This window comes from Sus scrofa, chromosome 14, assembly GCF_000003025.6.
Source record: "Sus scrofa isolate TJ Tabasco breed Duroc chromosome 14, Sscrofa11.1, whole genome shotgun sequence".
NCBI classification, from domain to species: domain Eukaryota; kingdom Metazoa; phylum Chordata; class Mammalia; order Artiodactyla; family Suidae; genus Sus; species Sus scrofa.
In genome coordinates, this window is record NC_010456.5 from 41,229,984 (window position 1) to 41,249,067 (window position 19,084).

At 54.6% G+C, this 19,084-nt stretch overlaps 1 protein-coding gene and 1 long non-coding RNA gene across 5 annotated transcripts in view; both read right to left on the reverse strand.

Annotated features, from left to right (window-relative positions):
* The window catches only part of FAM222A (family with sequence similarity 222 member A), a 56,529-nt gene extending 52,653 nt beyond the window's left edge, over nt 1–3,876 (reverse strand). Inside the window, exons 1-2 of one of the 3 annotated variants that reach the window (XM_021072447.1) lie at nt 3,758–3,876; nt 3,224–3,350 (exon numbers count right to left, since the gene is read on the reverse strand). The gene's annotated coding sequence lies outside the window, so the exon portion shown is untranslated. Of the gene's footprint in view, nt 1–3,223 lie in introns of all 3 variants that reach the window. The other 2 variants (XM_001929174.7, XM_013982962.2) reach the window with 2 other exon arrangements.
* LOC110256742 overlaps nt 12,264–19,084 on the reverse strand; it is a 34,271-nt gene continuing 27,450 nt past the window's right edge. Inside the window, exons 2-4 of one of the 2 annotated variants that reach the window (XR_002338660.1) lie at nt 14,186–14,270; nt 13,643–13,696; nt 12,264–13,114 (exon numbers count right to left, since the gene is read on the reverse strand). This is a non-coding gene — a long non-coding RNA (uncharacterized LOC110256742). Of the gene's footprint in view, nt 13,288–13,642; nt 13,697–14,185; nt 14,271–19,084 lie in introns of both variants that reach the window. The other variant, XR_002338659.1, reaches the window with a different exon arrangement.

The window sequence follows — 19,084 nt, forward strand, 5'->3', positions numbered from 1 at the left end:
AAGCTGCCTGCCTACACCACAGCCACACCAGAACTGAGCCATGTCTGCGATCTACACCACAGCTCAAAGCAACATAGATCCTTAACTCACTGAGCGAGGCCAGGGATTGAACCTGAAACCTCATGGTTTCTAGTCAGATTTGCTTCTGCTGCACCGCAATGGGAACTCCACAACCTGGCTCTTCATCATGGGCCATTGGGCTTTAAGAAACATTGCCCAGCCCAGCGCCAGTCCAGAGCAACTGCAAAGCTCAGAAGGGATAGGGGATGGGCAAGCTTACGTGGAATTAGACTGATGATAAGGATTACTGTGGGTGGGAGGTTGGGAGCTAACCTTGAGAGAGGAGATTGCCCGGAGACCTGAGAAGGTCCCTCCCTGCCCCCACTGGACTGGAAGGGATGTCCAGGGTCACTGTCCCTGTTAAGGAAGCCCTCACTGGATCCTCTCCCCTGCTTAAATCGGTCCCATGACCTAAGCCTCCAGGACACACCCACCCCAGGGCCACCCCTGCCCCTCATCCAGCATACCCCAGCACTCACAGGCCTGCAACATGGCCACTCCCGATGCCCAGAGAACTCTTCCACTCCCGTGCATGGCAGGTCCCTATCCTTTCTGAGAGTCACAGGGCACCTCTGGGTCCAGAGCCCAAGTTGCCACTGCCCCCATCTACATCCTTAACGTCCCCCATCAGCTGAGTGCCTACCAAGAGGGTCCCCAGAATGGCTGAGGGCAGCCTCACACCCCTCCCCGAGGTGAGCTCGGAGGGGACAGTTGCTAAGAAGACCTAGGCAGCTCTCCCAACCCTTCTGGCAGGGGGGCTTCTTGCCACACCTTTCTGACCCCAGTGCTGGAGAAAGAGGGGCGAGGGGAGCAGGCTGCCCACAGGCTGGGACAGAAGTCGCTACTACTCTACTCAATACTGTCCTAAAGGTAATGGGGACGCAGGACTCAAACCCAGGTTTCAGCGTGGAAAGGCTTCTCAGTGAGGCCAGACTCCCTCCATAGCGGATAGCCCCTGACTCTTACTTTGTCCAAAAAGTGGGGGTGCCTCCACTCCACCCACAGAAGGGGGCGAGAAGACCCTGGCACTCCGGGGCCAAGCCAATTCAGAGCCAAACCTCTGCAGCTGCCTGGCTGAGCACGCACAGCCTGTCACTGCCTCTGCTGGAACCTCAGTTTCCTTCTCTGTAAAATGGGGCACAGCACATGAGCTCCTTCAAGGAGTAACCGAGATCCTGTAAAATGCCTGGCATATAGGGAGATGCTGGGTAAGCTGGCACTCCCTCCCGCTTGTCGCCTGGTGCTGTTGCCAAGCCTAGGGAAGGGAACAGAAGGAATTGCCCAATTCTGACAGCCTTTCCCTCCGCCTTGGCTGTGGAAGTGTAAATACTCCACGGAGGACCTCCAACTGCCTGTGTTTGTAGATCTCTGGCGCGCACTCTGAGTTTGTTTCTAAACTGGGAAGCTTCGAGAGGCAGCGCAAACAGCCCTTCTGCCCACCTCTCCCACTTCTCCCCCCATCTGCTGCTGCTCTGTCCTTGGAAGCCTGTGTGTTTAACGACACCATTTCAGCTGGAAATATCCTCTCCCTGCCAAGCCCCCCAAAGCGGCTCCACCGATATTTATTGACCTGTTAATTTAGCTAGAGAGCCTGAAATGGGGCGGGGGGGAAAGGGGGAAAGATGCTCACTGCGTAGAGACTGGGGCCTGGCTTCTCATAATGACCCCCCCACACACTCCCCTCTGCTGTCACCCCACCCCATGCCACTGAAGCAATGACACAGTGCTCTAACCTTTTCCTAGAAATGTGATCACAGCAGTTTCACCCACATCTGACACTGGCAGCAATTGCTGGAAGAAACTTAGACGAGGAATCAAAAAGCCAGCAGCAGGATGCTGGCTAGGGGTTCTCTGGGCCTTCACAAGGATTGGGGCCAGGGCTGGGGTGTGGTGGGGTGGAGAGGGCCAGCACCTGACCCACATCAAAGCTGATGTGGGCAGGCTCACTCAGATCTTAGCCCTGATGGGCCTGACTGGCCCTCCATTCACTTAATAAGCACCACACTATGCTTGTCAAAACCATCTAAACACTGAGAGGAGAGTGGGGCAGTTGGGATTTCAGGCTTGGCCAAGGGCGGTCATCTGGGAGTTGAGGAGCAGGGGAAGCCCTGGACTGGAGGGGCAGCAAGCAGCAGCTCCTCTGCACCTTCCCTGGCTGAGGGCAGGTCACCCCTGCTTTCCTGGGCACAAGTAGGGCTAGGGGCCGGCATCTCTCTGGGGACCCTGGGAACTCCAGCGTGCTGGCTGGGGTGCAGGGAGATCTCTGCAGCACCCCTTTTGAAAGCAGAAAGTTGCTCTACTCCGGAGTCCTGCGCCCCCAGGCACTGCCAGGCTACAGGGGCAAAGCTGAACACCTGTCTTTGCGGGGAGGAGCCACAGCAGGGACAGCTGGCATTGCCTCCCTCCCTACCCCTTTGAGGATTTAGGTCAGAGGACTGCAGGTGGGGGTGGGGAAAGTCGCTTTCACCCCTCCACTACCCAAAGGCATCCAGCCTCATTCCAGGTTACCACCACTCTGCCCCCTCCGGCCTGGGGGAGGGGGTGTGCAGACAAGTCACGTCGCCAAGGCAACCCCAGTGACATCAGAGGTCTGGCAGTGACGTCACAGCCGTGGCCCCACTGGGGAACCCCTCTTTCCTGCGAGTTTTTGGTAGGAACGCCGGCGGTAAGGGGGACCCTGCTACTGCCTAGCCTCAGCACAATCCTCAATACAGCCACCTGCGTGGTCGGGACTCTGCAGTACCTCTCTAAGCTGATGTCCCTGGAAGATTTCAGAGGCTAGTTGGGAGAAGCCCAAGGTGTCCCATTCTGGGAGCCCCCCCAACCCCTCTAAGATGCTAGAGTTGCCAGGGAATTTTCAGATGACTGAGCTGCTACCTTTGTTGGCTTTAGAGGTGGGGTGACCTTTCCTCTCCAGCACACGCCCCACCCAGAACTCCACCGGAGTCCTCACGACGGGCCTCCAGGGTCAGCTCCGGCCGGGAGGCCGGACTAGGCAAGTTGTGTGTGGGGAGGTGGGGGCGGGGGGGAGGGTAAGACAAGGGGCATCGCTGCTTCAGGATCCCCAACAGCCCAGGGCCTCTTTTTTTCAATCCGGCTGCCCCGACGCCAGCCCAGCGGGTGCCCCCAGCTCTGCCCCGGAACCCTGCCCCGCGGAACTCACCGAATCAGCCAGGCCGTCGAAGGACACCAGGTCTCAGCGGCCACAACTCTCCTCTCGCCGGGTCGCAGCCATGCAGAGGTGGCAAAGGCTGCCTGAGGAATCCCCCCTTGGGGGCCGATGCCTCCCTCTAGGTGGGAAAGAACGCTGTCGGTGAGGTCGATCCAGGCGCCGGCTCGCGCCGTCCGAAGTCGAGGGTGGGGATTCTCTCGGCTCAGTGGGGGTCGCGCCCGCCCGCGACCCGGGCCGCGCGGGCGCTCAGGCAGCGCATCCTCCCCGGGGCCTGTGCTCACCGCGTCCGGCGGGCGGCGCTGTGCCTCCCCTCCGGGTCCAGCTTAGGGCTGCAGCTCCGCCCGGCGCCGCTCCCCCGGGCGCCCTCTCCGCCCGCACCAGGAGCCCGGCGGCCGCGGCCCCTCTCGCCGGCCCCAGCTGCAGCCTGTCTTTGTTGCTTCCTCTCGCTCGACCGCCTGCCGGTGGGTTGCAGCCCCCAGGTTCGCCTGGGGTGGGGGGGGTCGTCTCCTCTGAGGTTGAACGCACCTGCAGCGGCCCGGCTCCTCGCTGGGCATGCACCGGCCCCCGCAGGTTGCAAAGAACGGCGGCGAGAATGCACCAGCCCCTCCTCCTCCTGCTCGGAGCCCCGGGTGTTGGGGGAGGGGAAGCCGGAGAGCAGCGGCAAGCCGCTGTGGTGGCAGCGGGCGGTGGAGGCTCGGGTGCAGCCCCGGGGGCCTCGGCGCCGAGAAATAACCAGTCCAGGTGGCGCAGGGTGGATGTGGAGACGGCCCGGAGGATGGTGCACTGGGCGTGCGAGCTCCGGAGCTGCAGCAGGGACGGCTCGCGCTGGGCTCTCACGCGCCCCTGGCCCCGGGCGGCGCGCGGGGGCTCCCGGGGCCTCAGCCTCTCACCGCCTGACGCACGCCAGCGCCTCGTCTCGCTTCGTGCCCAGGTGCCGCGCGCCGCGCCCTACAGGCGGCGTACCCGGCTCTTCGCCTCCCCCGGGCGCCGCGCAGAGCCTCTTCGCGGAGTCACCAGCCCGGCTGTCCCGCCCGCTGCTCCGCTCCGGCCCGACTGACAGGCTCTAACGCCGGCAGCGGCAGCCGCGTCTCGCCCCCTGCCCGCCCCCTAAGGTCTGGCCCAATCAGCGGCGGCCAAGAGGCGGTTACCAGGGTGACGCGGAGCCGCGTCCTGCGGGGGGCGGGGCCGGGGGCCGCCACGCGCGCTTTTCGCGGCAAAATTCAAAGGCCGGCAGGGCGGCTCTCCAACCTCCTCCCCCAAGCCGGGGCGAGGCGGGGTCTGCGTCTCAAGGACTACAACTCCCGTCATGCAGCGCACCGGCGCCGATCGTAGGATCCCCGACTGGGGCCAGAGGGCATGCTGGTATTTGTAGTTCCTTTTTTCGGGAAACAGGAGTGAAAACCCAGTACCATTTTATTGAGCACATATTTGGTAGCACAAGCTAGGTGCACTGTCTGCATTGTTTCACTTCATTTTGGAAACGCTCAATGAGGAATTTGTTAAAAATAATAAAGATGATAAAAGACACTAGCACTAGTGTAACTGAGTACTTTTCTTAATCCTTATACACAATCCTGTGAGGTAGGTATTATCACCCCCATTTTACAGATGAGGAAACTGATGTAGCAGGTACTATCATTATACTCCCACCTTACAGAGGAAATTGAGGCTAAGAGAGGTGAAGCGACACTCCAGAGTGTTTTACTCCAATTCATATTGTTGGCAGTGGTGGATTTTTGCCATCACAGTTGAGATCTGTGGAGCCCTTACTATGTATTACCAGGCATAGTGCTGAGCTCTTTGTAAGATCTATCTCACAGAATCCTCACCACACACGTGGTAGATAGGAACCGGTATTCTTCTTCCTCCACCGACTGGGAAACTGAAGCACAGAACCACCTGGGCCCAAATTTTGATTCCATAAAATGACACTGCACCTTGCCTTTTACTTTCTAAGCAGCTTCACAGGTTCTCATTTGTTCTGCCTGATAGCCCGCAGGTGGCTCGTTTAGCAGGCCCATTTTACAGCTGGAGAAATTGAGCCCTGGGAGGGATAATTCCTCAGTTGCCATGTGTCCATCACACAGCAAGTTGGGGAGCCAGCTTTCCAGGAAGGATCTCAGGGTCCCTAAAACAATGCAAAGTGGCAGCCAGAACTCCTCCCACCTGGCTCAGACTGTGTCCAGTAAGTGCTCAGTAAATGCCATCTATGGCGATACAGATGAGGGGAGATCTAGAGACTCTCATGAATGTACCTAGTGGGATGAGCTGATTATAGTTGAGCCTCAGTCAATTTCTAGGAGCCAACTCACCCCTAAGCCACCAGGGAGCTCCAGCACTGGCCCAAGTAGGGCATCCACAGTCTTATCTAGGACAGAAGCTGGCCCTGTTTCAAGCTTCCTGTTCCCAGCAGCTCCCTGCTCTATTTCTCCCCTGCTGCCCCACCCAAATCTCTAGGAGTTTGGGAGTTGGGGTTGGGGGTGGGAATTCACCTGGAAACATGATCTGGTCACCAGCTGCTTCAGCTCCTGGGCTGCCCGCCAGAGCTGCCAGTGACGTCAGGGCAGGTTGCCCAGGTGACCTGCTGGGTGGACTGGGCGTGGACAGGTGGGAAGGATGCTTAGTGGAGTCAGGCCAGGTGCAGGGTGAGGGACAGCCACGGGGATCAAAACCCTGGGAAGTAAGAGAGGACAGCTGGGGGAGAAGAAGGCAGAGAGCCACACCATAACCTTTGCAAAGTTTGGGATTTTTTTCCATCAGAGGTTACCATGACTTGACACCTACTATGTGCCAAATTGCATACTCAGTGCTAGTTATATCACACGTTTCTACCTCCTTTTACCCTCACAGCCACCCTGTGAAGTCTATTCCCTTATTATCCACATCTTACAGCCAAGGAAGGCCATGTGACTTGTGCAAGGTCACGCGATGACAGATCAGAGTCCCAAACACCAGAGGCCCTGACCTTGATTTATCCGTACTCTGTGCCAGCCACTGAATGACTGGGTGTGACTTGAGGGCAAGTTTCTTCTCCTCTCTGGACCTCAGTTTCCTTTGCTCTAAAATGGAGGACGGGGTTCATAACCCAGCCTTGCCAGTCAGACTCTGCAGCTGGCTCCCCCTCCCACCATGTGATCCCAAAGTATGGAGTGTGGGGTGGGGGAGGTGGGGGGGGTTGGCTTAGATGATCGAAAAAGGCCCCTCCTCCTCCGAAGGTCTGTGAGTTCAAGACGTGCTAAATGGGATTTCAGGCAGCCAGCCAGCTCGAGGGTAGCCGTACAGGTAACTTAGTCTTCCTGCTGGCCCTACACTCCACCAGGCAGGTGAATGTCCCAAGAGATACTCAGCCTCAGGCCTTACACAGACTCAGTGCCACACCACTCCCCACAGCTCACCTCCCTGAGGTCAGACCTTCATGCCAGTGCCCTTGAGCCCACACTCCCCCAGTCCTCAGCCTTGACCCAGCCTTTCCTTGCTCTTGGTCATGCCGATAACTCTGCATTATGTGAATGGAGACAGTGTCAAGATGAATTTGCCACAGTTCAGAGAACCACAGGGCGGGCCAGCTCCTGAATGTTGTGTTGGCTCCAGCCAGGGGGTCCAAGAGGCCCCAAGGGGGAAAGGGGACCGAGAGAACCTCGTTCCTTACTGCCCTGTATGTGCCCTACACTTCAGCTTTGTTAAAATACCTGCCCAGCCTCCCAGGTGTCACTCTGGCCTTCAGGCCTCTGCCCAGGCTGTCCCCTCCACCCAGAATGTCCTTCCTTCCAGGTAGTTTACCCTTTCTTCTTCAGATTTCAGTTAGACTGCCACCTCCTCCAGGAAGCCTTCCCTGACTACTGCCCTCCAGGCTGGAGAGCTTCCCCTTTCACAGATGCACCGGGTCTGTGTTATGATGGCCGCTTATTTGGGAGGCTTCCTCATCAACCTGAGGGCTCTGTGAGGACAGGGGCTGTATTTGAACTGCTTTATCCCCAGCACGAGCCTAGCATACGGTCAGCGCACAATAAAAGTCCGTTGAATTAATCTCAGAATCAAGGGATGAATGTGGCCCAGGTTTCTATTTTGTTTTCTTATAGAGGGGGAGCAGGGAGAGGAGGAGGGAGAGCAATCAGACGGACTGGGTTTCCATCCTGAACTCTTCAGGTTACTAGCCATGTCACTCATCTGCTCAGTGCCTCACTTTCCTATCTGTGAAATGGGGTTAATTGCCGCATCCACACTGCTCAGGGGGCCTGGGGCTCATGCCTTACTCACTGAGGCCTGATTATTTCCCCTTTAACTCTGCTCATTCATTCATTCATCATTTCCTAAGGACCCTCACTGGGCAAGCCACTGGAGATTCAGCAGTAACCCAGACACGGTCCCTGGCCTCATGGAGCTCAATTTCATGGAGGACAGACAAGGCGACTAGTAGTTATCACCCAGGGTGACAGGGAAGGGAAAAGCCCAAGGCAGGAACCTGACCCAGCTGGTGGGCCAGTGATGGCGAAAAGGATGATCAGCTGTTCCGGGGGGAACGAGTAGGAGGACGACAAGGTGAGAGGTGAGGGGGAAAGTGCTCCTGGCAAAGGTAACTGCCAGCGCAAAGGCCCACTGTCCCACGTGAACGTCCCCAGAGTGGAGGTGGGTCAGAGGCTGAGCTGAGGCTGGGGAGGGAGGCGCGGAGGCCGAGACGGAGCCTTTATCCTGGAAGGGGGAGCAGGCCTGCCCCAGCCTCCCTCCCCAGCCCCCGGTTGCCTCACCTGCCCTCATTGCTGTAATCTAGGCCAGAGCCTGGAGGGAGCCGAGCCCCCATTGGTGCACGCCACGTAGGTTTTTCAGAGATAATTTAATCAGAGCTATTAATAAGCAGAAAAAGAAAGAGCTCTTTATGCTCCTTCTGGAGAAAAGGAGAAAGAAGAAGCACGTGTAACCTTGTTACTCACCCCGCCCTGCCCCTCCCCCACCACTTCAGTACCTGGAGCCTCAGCGGGGCAGGTCTGGGGGATGGGGCAAGGAGACCAGTGGAGAGGGGCCCAGGGAGCTTCAGGGACCAGCCCCACCAAGGTCCCGGACCACAGCCCACCCTCACGTGCCCCTAGTCATTTTGCCTCCTCTTGGTTGCTCGGAGGTGCCAAACTGCTTCCCACCTCAAGGCCTGTGAATGAGCTGTTTCCTCTGCCCAGACCACTCTTCCTTCTGATCTTTACCTGGCTGGCTCATTATCATACTTTAGGTCTCAGTTTAAATGTCACCTCCTCAGAGAAGCCCTCCCTGACTAACCCATCTGCCGTCCTTCCTAGAGCACCTCCCTTTTGCTTGTCCTTTCCGCAAACTTATCACTGTTGGGAACTCTCTGAGCCCTGTGGGTTGTCTTATTTCCTGTCTCCCCATCTAGACTGTCAGCTCTGGGAAGGGCAGGACTCTGTCACTGTCTTCATTGCTATGTCCCCAGCACCTTGAATAATTCCGGACACATACCAGAGTCTCTGTCAGTATTTGTAGATGGTGGGAGCAGCCTGGGTTGTTGGGAGGGGAGCCAGAATTTAGGGGGTGGGCATCCACTTGGGAGACCCCTCAGAGAATCCAGGAAGCATGAAACGCTCCCCACCCCTTGTTTCACCACTGGGGACCAGGAGGCCCTGGGGAAGTCACTTGCCCAAAATCACATGATAAGTTTGGGCCAGAGATGGGACTTAAACTCAGCCCCTTTGGGGAGCACACAGTCCCATAGGAGTCTCTTCTCAAACACCAGCTCTGTGTTGAGGAGGATTCTGAAGCCTCATCCAGACTTTCCACAGGGAATCATTGCTACCATTGATTAGAGACGTCTGCCGGAGTCTGGGTTGGTGATTCCTGTGAAGGGAGTTTGAAAGCGCACTGGGAGTCAGGAAGCTTTGTTCCTTCCATCAGCACCACTGTCTCATCACATGACCCACTAGACAAATCAGCCAACTTCCCTGGGCCTCAGTTTACGCATTTGAAAATTGGGATGCTCTACCATAGCCCTGCCTATCTTAAGGACCATAATGAGAAAATAGGCATAACATTTCCAAAGCCTAGGAGTTCCCGTGGTGGCTCAGCAGTAACGAACCTGACTAGTATCCATGAGGATGCAGGTTCAATCCCTGGCCTTGCTCAGTGGGTTAAGGATCTGGCGTCGCCATGAGCTGTGGTGTAGGTCACAGATGTGGCTCGGCTCTGGTGTTGCTGTGGCTGGGGTGTAGGCTGGCAGCTGTAGCTCCAATTTGACCCCTAGCCTGGGAATCTCCATATGGTGCAGGTGCAGCCCTAAAAAAAAAAAAAAAATATATATATATATATATATTTCTGCAGCCTCTGTGCTCTTTACAAGCATAATCAATGATTATTATTGTAAAATATAGCAACAATAGTAAAAATAATATCCATCTAGCAAGGACCCTGCTATGAACCAGGGACTACCTCAGGTGCTTCTCATATGTGAGGTATAAACCTTGTAACAAGCCGTGAAGAGGAACCACTGCCCTGAGTTACAGATGTAGACCCTGAGGTGGGGTCGGTGGCCTTGCTCAAGGTGGCCCAGAGCTCTTGAGTAGGTGGGACTAGGACTTGAACCCTCGTGGGTCTCTGCATGGAGATTTTCTGACTTAGCAGGAGGCCTTGACAAACTGGAGACAGTGGCTGGAAGTGGGAGGTTGTCCTGGGGACCCCCTCAAGGGCGACCCCTCCCCCCAAGGTCATCTCTGCTCTCAGGCCAGCTGGGCCTGGTTCTCTCAGGCTCTGAATGGCAGGGAGATTTCCAGGGGATTAACCCAGGCCGCCCTCCCCACCCCTGGCCTGGAAAGGCCAGCAGGCCCTCTCAAGCCTGCCAGGCAGATCTCCTTTTGTACAAAAAGTTATTGACTTATCAAGGTTAAAATACATCCAGCGCAGGCCAATAAAACAGGGATACCGCAGCATCCTGGCTGTCATGTGCAGCCTGGTTTTCATGGCAACAGGCCCTCTTCTGCACATGAAACGGTTCAGTTGTGCAAAGTTCAGGCGTTACATAAACAGGGAGTTAACAACAGCGGCAGAAATCAATGTCTGGCCAGGCATGGCCTGGGGAGATAGCATTGATTGGGCCTTGCTGTCGATAGGCTGGGTCCCTGTTTCCTGCCCAGTTGCCTTGGGCTCCCTCCCCACGGCCCCAGCCTCTGGCTCAGACCCAGGGAGCTCCAGGAAGGTGCCTCCGCCCTTGCCCCAGAGCCCCTTTCTGGCTGGGATCCAGCAGGGAGGGGATCTGCTAAGCTGTCTGCAGCCGTTTTGTAAACCATTATTGCTCGGAGACGCCATTCCATGCCTTAAAATATGTTCACGCCATTGTTAATGGAGAAAGCATCCCTTCGCCTTTTAAGCTGTCCTTGTGACAAGGAACAATCCCACTGTCTCTGTGTTTAGCCATCAAAACCGCCCATACATCAAGATGGGACCTAAGGGGGTGAAACAGACCAGGATAAGAAATTAAAGTGGCTGTGCAGCCTGGGGTAAGTCACTTCACCTCTCTGAGCCTTGGCTTTCTGCTTTCCAAAATGGCAAGCATAACAGCCCCAACTTCATGGGTATAGGGAGGAAGAAATCAGGGGACACAGGCGAAGTCCCTAGTTTAGGGCCAGTGTTGAAAAACTAACGCTCTGTGTCCCTCTTTTACTGCAGATTCTAGAAGACACCCTGACAGAGCAGAGAAGGGCAGGGAACTAGAGAGTGATATTTGGGTTCAAATCCCACCTCCAATGTTACCTGTGTGACCTTGGCGAGTCACATCACCACTCTGAGCCTGGGCCCTCATTCCCTGACATGAAATGGGGAAAGTGCCTTTGCCAGAGTGAAGGGTGAATGGAAGGAACTCACCCACGCGAATGTTCTGGGCAAACAGACAGTGCCCAGTAAAGATCTTTCACATCCGATCCTTCCTCCAGGGGTCCAAGGTCAGATCTACCCGCCCTCCCCAGATGGAAACTCTCACGGGCTTTCTCTCTGGAAACAGAGGGTTCCAGGGGAAAGAGTTGTTTGTTTCACTTACTGGAAGATTCTTAAGGACAGGGGGCTGGTCTTATTCATCATTATTGGGTCAAGAATTGGCACAGAACCTAGGTATACAGCAAGAGCTCCGTACATGTGTGTTGAGCAGTTAAACTCCCCTGGAGAGCTGGGTGGGCAGGGGGGTAGCTCGGAGACAAGAGGCGACTAGGATGATTTAAGATGGCTGGGGGCAGGGGGGCTTCTAGCCACGCTGGGTATGGCAGAGAGGGCCAACTCAGCGCTGAAATTCACACCCCCTTCCCTGGGTGAAATGCACTCAGGAAAATAGCTGAGAGCAATATTTCCAGGCATGGCTGAATAGCTTTTCCCAATGAGATGTGAGCAGATATGCTGCAAGGAGTGAATGTGCCTTTTCTCTATAAGCTTTCTCTCCTGCCTTAAGGCAGATGATCAATCGTTTTAGGTCAGGACAGGGCCAAAGATGTTTGGAGCCTGGGTCCCTAAATCACTTGTGGAGGAAATCTGCCCATCTGTTGACCAACAACACAGGCTCTGAACTGTTAGGTGAGAAATGAACCTCTGTTGAGTTTATGCCCCTAAGATACGGGGGTCTATTTGTTACAGCAGCTGGTGTTGCCATCACGAATTCGCAGGGCTTCCTGGGAAGGACTCAGACCCACTCCTTCCCCCAGCACAGTCCTGAGTCATAGAATTTTGCAGAGCTGTGAAGGGGTCCTTATTTGATAAGGGAAGTGTGGTAGAATATTAATGGTAGAATCTGGGTGGTGGATATTTGAGTGTTCATTGGAAATGTCTTTAAACTTTGCTGTGGGTTTGAAATGTTTCATAATAAAATGATTGAAAAAATATCTATGCCTATATTTTCAAAATCTTTCTAGGAACCTTAGGGTGTTAGAAAGATGCCTCAGGGACCACTAATAAGTGGTGGGGGTGGACAGAGGGAGCGGGAAAAGACAGAGCTCTGGGGTTCACACTCTACAACTCGCCTCACCAATTTCAACCAAAGCACATTCAATTTCATCTCTTTTTCATCTCGGTGCTCAGTGCATGATTTAATTAAAAAAAAAAAAAAAAGCTTTCCACTGTTCCAACAATAAAGGTTTGAAAACCATTGTGTTCCGCCCTCTCATGTGGCCGATGGGAAAGTGAAGTCCAGAGAAGGGAAGGGACTTGCTCCAGGTCACACAACGAGCCAATGGCTGAGCAGGAATTCAAACCCAAGTCTCCTGGTGCCCAGGGTAGTTTTTCTCCATGGTTTTCTGGAGGGTCTCTGGGGGTCTCGACGCTGGAGGCTGCTGGGAGGCAAGTAGGGAGCCAGAGCCCTCTGCCTTTAGCTGTCATATGTTGGGCTCCAAGGTATTTGACCAAATGGTCCTAAAAGTGGGGAGTGGCTGTCCTAAAATGGTCCCAAATGGTCCTAAAAATGGGTGAGGACTTTGGTGGGGCCAAGTGTTTCTAGGAATGGGACCTTCCCCCTCCATCCCACCACTGCCCCCTTCCCTGTGGTTGTGGTGGGAAGATGGATGGGGGGAGCCAGGGCTGGGACAGACCACTGGGGAATGATGGATATGGTCCCCAACCAGAAGTCCCCAGGGTCATCTGGGGTCATGAGCAGAGGTGAGAGGTCACCTGGCTGGGGCCTGTGAGTCATCAAAGGACAGGGACAAGGAGTTGGCCTAGAGGTCCAAGGGCTGGTGATGAAGGGGTGGGAGGTGAACCTGGAACTCCTCGAGTACTAGCTGTATCATTCATTCATTCCATGACCCCAGTGTGCCAGGTCCTAGCTGGGTGCTGGAGGCTCCAGGATAAGCAGGCATCATTCCTTCGGGGGTGGGGGGCAAGTGGAAAGTAAAGAACAGCACCACCTCGCCCTACCTGTAGCAAAAGACCAGCCATGTGACCTTGGAAAGGTCCCATCATCCCTCTGAGCTTCAGTTTCCCCATCCAGAAAATGAGGATATCTGTAGTTCCAAACTGACAACGTATGTGACACTTTTGGCACAGAGCTCAGTGGGGAGAAATGATGGCTCTCTTCCCCAGAATTCCAACTGAAAGAGAAGAGACGGGGAGTTCTTGTCGTGGCTCAATGGTTAATGAACCAACTAGTATAATTGTGGACAGGGTTCGATCCCTGGCCTCGCTCAATGGGTTAAGGACCCGGCGTTGCCGTGAACTGTGGTGTAGGTCACAGATGAGACTTGGATCCTGTGTTGCTGTGGCTGTGGCTGTGGCCAGCAGCTACAGCTCTGATTGGACCCCTAGCCTGGGAACCTCCGTATGCAATGGGTGCGGCCTAAAAAAGACCAAAAAAAAAAAAAAAAAAAAAAAAGAGAGAGAGAGAGAGAGAGAGAGAGAAGAGAAGGGCTCCCTTATCCCATCTGGCCTGTTTCTGGTAAGACTTACCAGCTGTGTGATGGTGGGTCAGTCACTCCCCTTTCTGGGCCTTGGTTTTCTCCTCTGTAAAATAAGCATAATAACAAGAGCAACTGCTTTATCTAATGGTTAGGAGGTCGCATTGAGGTGTCAAGGAGTTAATATTCGAAAGTATTTAGACCAGTGCCTGGTCCACAGCTAACACTCAGTGAATGCTAACCTTCGCTATTAGGGCTATGGTGGATTCTGAGTCTGTCAAAGCAGTGGTGACGTTATTGGTGAATATTGACCTAGTGCTAGTAGAGGACTGGTGATCCTCTAAACCCAGTCTGTGCCTGTGTGCCAAGTCTGGCCCAGCCGGGGGAAATGCCTGGGGCACTGGCATGGATTAGTTTTGCTATTCCATCTGGGTTCGATGAGAACAGTGATGCAATTGATTGGCGATGCCTGCCGTGGGCATGGGAGGGGAGAGTGAAGGGGGCACATCCTCTATTAGCCATTCCTGTTGCCGGCCCAATCCCTCCCCTTGCAGAGATGGGGAAATGAAGGCTTGGAGAAGAAAACAAGACTTACTCAAGGCCACACAGGCAGTCACAGACTGGGCTCTTCTTCCTGCCTCCCCGATTCCTTGCTGAGCCCTGGTCTATGTCATTTCATCCTGTGGAGAAAAGTCATTATTTCTCCATTACATTTCCCAGCCTGTTTTCTGGAAGGGAGTTAATTGATTTAAACTTTTCCAGGATGATTCTCCCTCCTCCCCTCCCCTGGGCCCCCGATTCTATTATCGCTCTGCCTCTCGGAAATGAGTAGGTGGCATCTGCTAGGACGGGCACAGGGGTCTCTAGGTGGGGGCCTCCGAGCGGGTCTGGAGTGTGTGGACCTTGCCTGGGGCTGGGTCTTCTGGGGACCTCCACATTTAATGACAGGAATGCACCAGGACTCACAGGTGTGGTATTCTTATCCTCAGAGGGGCTGTGCTCTGTGCTACGGGCAGCTCAGAGCACTCACTGGCTCTTCACATCCGTCCAACTTACAGAAGGGGAAACCAAGGCACAGGCATGGTCCCAGGGCTTAGATTCAAACTCAAGACCCCCTGGCCCCAATTTCTTTACTCTCTACTATTAATATCATTCCTCCTTGGCTTCGTAAAATTTGGGTCACCCCAAATGCCTTTTCAGATTCTCACTCCAGTCCTGTGAACTTGGCCAAGGGTTGATCATTGATACCCATTGGATAAGTGAGAAAACTGAGGTAAAAAGTTAGGGGAGTGATTGATCCTGAGTCACATAGCCAGGGAGGCCAAGGGTCTGTCCTTTGTCCCTACAGGGAAGAAGCAGGACAAGAGAGGCTCAGAGTGGGGCTGGCCACGAGGGTCCTCTTGGCCGATTCATCTTCCAAGCTGAAATATTTATTTACGCACCCCATTTAATCAGGATAGGCTGTAATTAGCGGCAGATTTGTACCTCCTGCCTGTGGTATTATTTATTTCAGGTTCCGGGCGGCCACCTCCCTGGGCCATGTGTGCACTGGGCCTGGATTTCAATCAGATGGGGCCAGCAGAGCTGTCCCCAGGGACCTCATGCAGGGATGCCCCTCTCGGAATGATAAATGAGCCCACAGACAGCAGAAATGCTGCCCAGCTGCTCCGGGGAGGGAGAGGCTGGCGTGCATGGGGTGGCAAAGGGGATGTTCTCACCCATCCCAAGATCCTGTCACTGAGGAACTCCCCCTCCCCCAGTGCCACACAATAGGCTGGCAGTCCCCCAACCAGAAATGGACAAGTGAGATGGTCCCGTGCAGGCCCCCTGCAGTCCTGCTTCTAGAATCGTAAGGCTGGAAGGAACTCAGAAGGGCTGCCAGTCCCTGTAGTGGTCTGCCAGTCTTTGTAGCTGTCTGTCTGTCTTGGGAAAGGCTTTTACATCAGCATTGCTCAGCTTTGACTGTGGGGCACACCGGATTCTGTTCACAGTCCCTGTGGCTGAGAAGTTCCTGCTACTATTGAACGCTTGTTAAGGTAAAAGCATTTGCAGCTCTGTCCCCTAGGTGATCCCATGAATGACATTCTGTCACTGTCAAGAGGAGGTGGAAGATATGGGAAGGGCGGGGAGTGTGGGCAGGGGTTCTTTGGATGCTGGAGGGAGTGGAAGAGAAAAAAAACCCTAAACTTTATTGAGGCCTCCTGTGCTAAGACCTTTATCTGTGTTTGGGTGAATTTTTTATTTTTATTTTTTTAATTTTATGGCCACGTCTGTGGCATATGGAAGTTCCTGGGCCAGGGACTGAATCCCAGCTGAAGCTTCGACCTGTGCTACGGTTGTGGCAATGCTGGATCTTTAAGCCACTGTGCTGGGCCAGGGATTGAACCCGTATTTCTGCAGCGACCTGAGCTTCTGTAGTCAGATCCTTAACTTGCTATACCACAGCAGGAACTCCTGGGTGAGTTTTTTTATTTTATCTTTTTATTTTTTTGTCTTTTTAGAGCCACACCCACGGCATATGGAGGTTCCCAAGCTAGAGGTCGAATCAGAGCCACAGCTGCCAGCCTACACCACCCCCACAGCAACACATGATCCGAGTCGTGCCTGTGACCTACACCACAGCTCACGGCAATGCCATATCTCTAACCCACTGAGGGAGGCCAGGGATTGAACCTGTGTCCTCATGGATACTAGTCAGGTTCTTTAACTACTGAGCCACAACGGGAACTCCAATTGGGTAAGTTATTTAATCTTTTGGTTCCTCTGTTTGCTCAACTGTAGAATGGGGGTGATATCTCCCGAGATTGCTATGAAGATTAAAAGAATTAATACACGCAGAGTCCCTGAAAGTAGCCGACACACAGTCAGTGCTCAGTAATCATGCACTCTTGTTCTTATTTGGTGGTTGATTCTGACTGGAACCTGGCATGTCAGATCCCCCCCCTTTTATAGATGAGGAAACTGAGGCCAGACCTTGCTCATCATCCTTTTCTAGACGAGAGAACCAAGGCTTGGGATGCCAGGGAGCCCTTGAGGGCTGCCCCCTGCATGGCGAGGGCTCAGCTCTTCCTCCAGAAAGTGGGGACCTAGGTCCTGACCTTTCTGGGTGTTTGGGAATCAAGAGATGGCGTGTCTGGGAGGCACCCAGAGGGGCCCGGCAGGAAGAGGGGCCCAGTCGGGCATTGGAAGCCCATCCTCCGGGCCCAGAGGAGCTGGGTCCTGGGGTTGGTTCACAGGCATTCGAGGCGAATGTCTCTCGGGTTGAGAAATGATCACAGGGAAGCAGGCACAGCTCCCGTGGGTCCACTGCCATTTAGGCCAGATGCCCGCAGGGACATCCCATTGTCCCTGGCCTAGTTGGGACGGGGTTTGTGGCTGAGCCTCCCCCAGGCACCGCTGCTTCCAGGCCAGCTACCCTAATGAGGTCAGTGAGAGACATGGCTGTAACAGGTGTGTGAGATCACTTCATCGGGGTCTCATTTTGCAGATAAGGAAACTGAGACTCAGCGGGGAGAAGTGACTTGCTGATGACCAGTTCCCCGGTGCCCACATCCACCAAGATGGTCCAGCTCCAAAGTGTCTCTGCAGGTGGCCTTGATCAAGTTCCTCAGCCCCTCTGAGCCTCCCTTGCATCTAGTGCCATAATGGGAATAATAGTGAGCTGGGGGTGGGGGCGGGGCCCAGTGAAGGTGAGGATCACGTGGTGCTGGACACACCTGCAGCTCAGAGGATGCTGATCTTGAAACAGAGGAGTGCTGTGCGAGGGTCCCTTCTGCGTCTGCATCCTGTGCCCTCTCAACCTTTCCAGGCTCTTCTCTCTGCCTGAAATGTCCTTCCTGGCCCCGCTTTCCAGGCTGACTTTTACTCATTGTTTGCACCCCAGCTCGATTGGCACCTCTACCGCAAATCGCTCACTGCTCCTCCTCCGCGTACAGGTTGAACCCCACCCCTGCGCTCCCAGCCTGGCCCTGACCACTCTGGACTGTGCCTGCCTCCTCACTATCAGCTCCGCATGGCAGGGGCCCCGGTTATCCGGCAGTGCTGGCGTCCAGCGTGGGGTCTGGCACGTGGCAGGTGCTAATAAACGTTTGACCAGTGACTCACTCGCTGCCTGAATGCCGAAAACCCTGAATGAAATTCACCAGCATGCTGATACGGCCTGAATGAATGTTTGTGTCCTCCCCAAATTCATATGTTGAAAACCTAAGGTCCAAGATGATGGTATTTGGAGGTGGGGTCTTTGGGAGGTGATGAGGTCATGACGCAGAGCCCTCGCGGATGGGATTAGTGCCCTCATAAAAGAGGCCCCAGAGTTCCTTGGTGGTCTAGTGGCTGGGGACTCGGTGTTGCCACTGCTGTGGCTCAAGTTGACTCCCTAGCCTGGGAACTTCCACCTGCCCTGGGTGTGGCTAAAAAAATCAATCAATAAAAGAGCCCCCAGATCCCTGGCCTGTTTAGCCCTGTGAGAGAGAAGTCCGCAGCCTGGAAGAGCGCCCTCTCCTGACCAGAACTGTGAGAAATAAACTGTAGAATAATAATAACTCCAGAACTGTGAGAAATAAACTATATACCACTCAGACAGTAGCGTTACAGCAGCCCCAATGGACTAAGACAGGTGCCCACCCACCCTGGCTCCCCAACCCTCATCCTTCTCAGAGAACCAGGAAACTGGCAGCTTGGTGGCAGCAGCTAAATTTGCATCCCCCGTAACAGGAGCTGCCCAGATGTAAAACCAGGTTCTCACTTCTGGGAGCGCACTTGCTTTGTCCAGAATGGCTGGGTCAGGTGGATGCTGTTGGGGAGAAACCAGCTTTGGGTGGCCCACCTTTGGGTCTCCCACAGGGGCAGTAGAAGAGGCTGGTCTGGAATCGGCCAGGCCCGGGTTCCAATTCCAGCCCTGGCACCATCCAGCCAGGTGATCACAGGCAAATGCCTTCACCACTCAGGGCCATTTCTCATCTATGAAGTGGATGTGCTGTCACCTGAAAGCGGCTGTGCGTGTTTCAGAAAGGCCCTCAGATGGGGCAGGGGGCTTTATGGCCCCAAGAAAGGTCCCCCAGCTCCCAGTGTGCTGGGTGTACAGACCCTACCAATCCTATCCTCCCTCCTACACTGATGCTGAGCTCTCCCTCTGGAAATTTCCACTGTGAGAAGAGCCAAAAGCATCCACCAGCATTTACTGAGCACCTACTATGGTCCAGGGCCTTGATCTTCTTGTACACCCTGGAGCCTCCCCACTGTGCCCATTTTACAGATGCAGAAATTGAGGCTCAGAGAGGGAGGACAAGGGCCCAAAGGCACACAGCTGGGAAGGGCTGGACACAAGATTTAAACTCACATCCCCCTGGCTCTGGAAACAGCCTTTCCTTGGACGATGGCTCGTGGCCCCTATGACTGTGCAGAAAAAACCCACCTCCCAACTGGGACTCGCAGATATGAGGGTAGAAAGGGAAGTTATTTGAGGGGGAGTGGGAGCCTGATAAAGAAAAGAAGC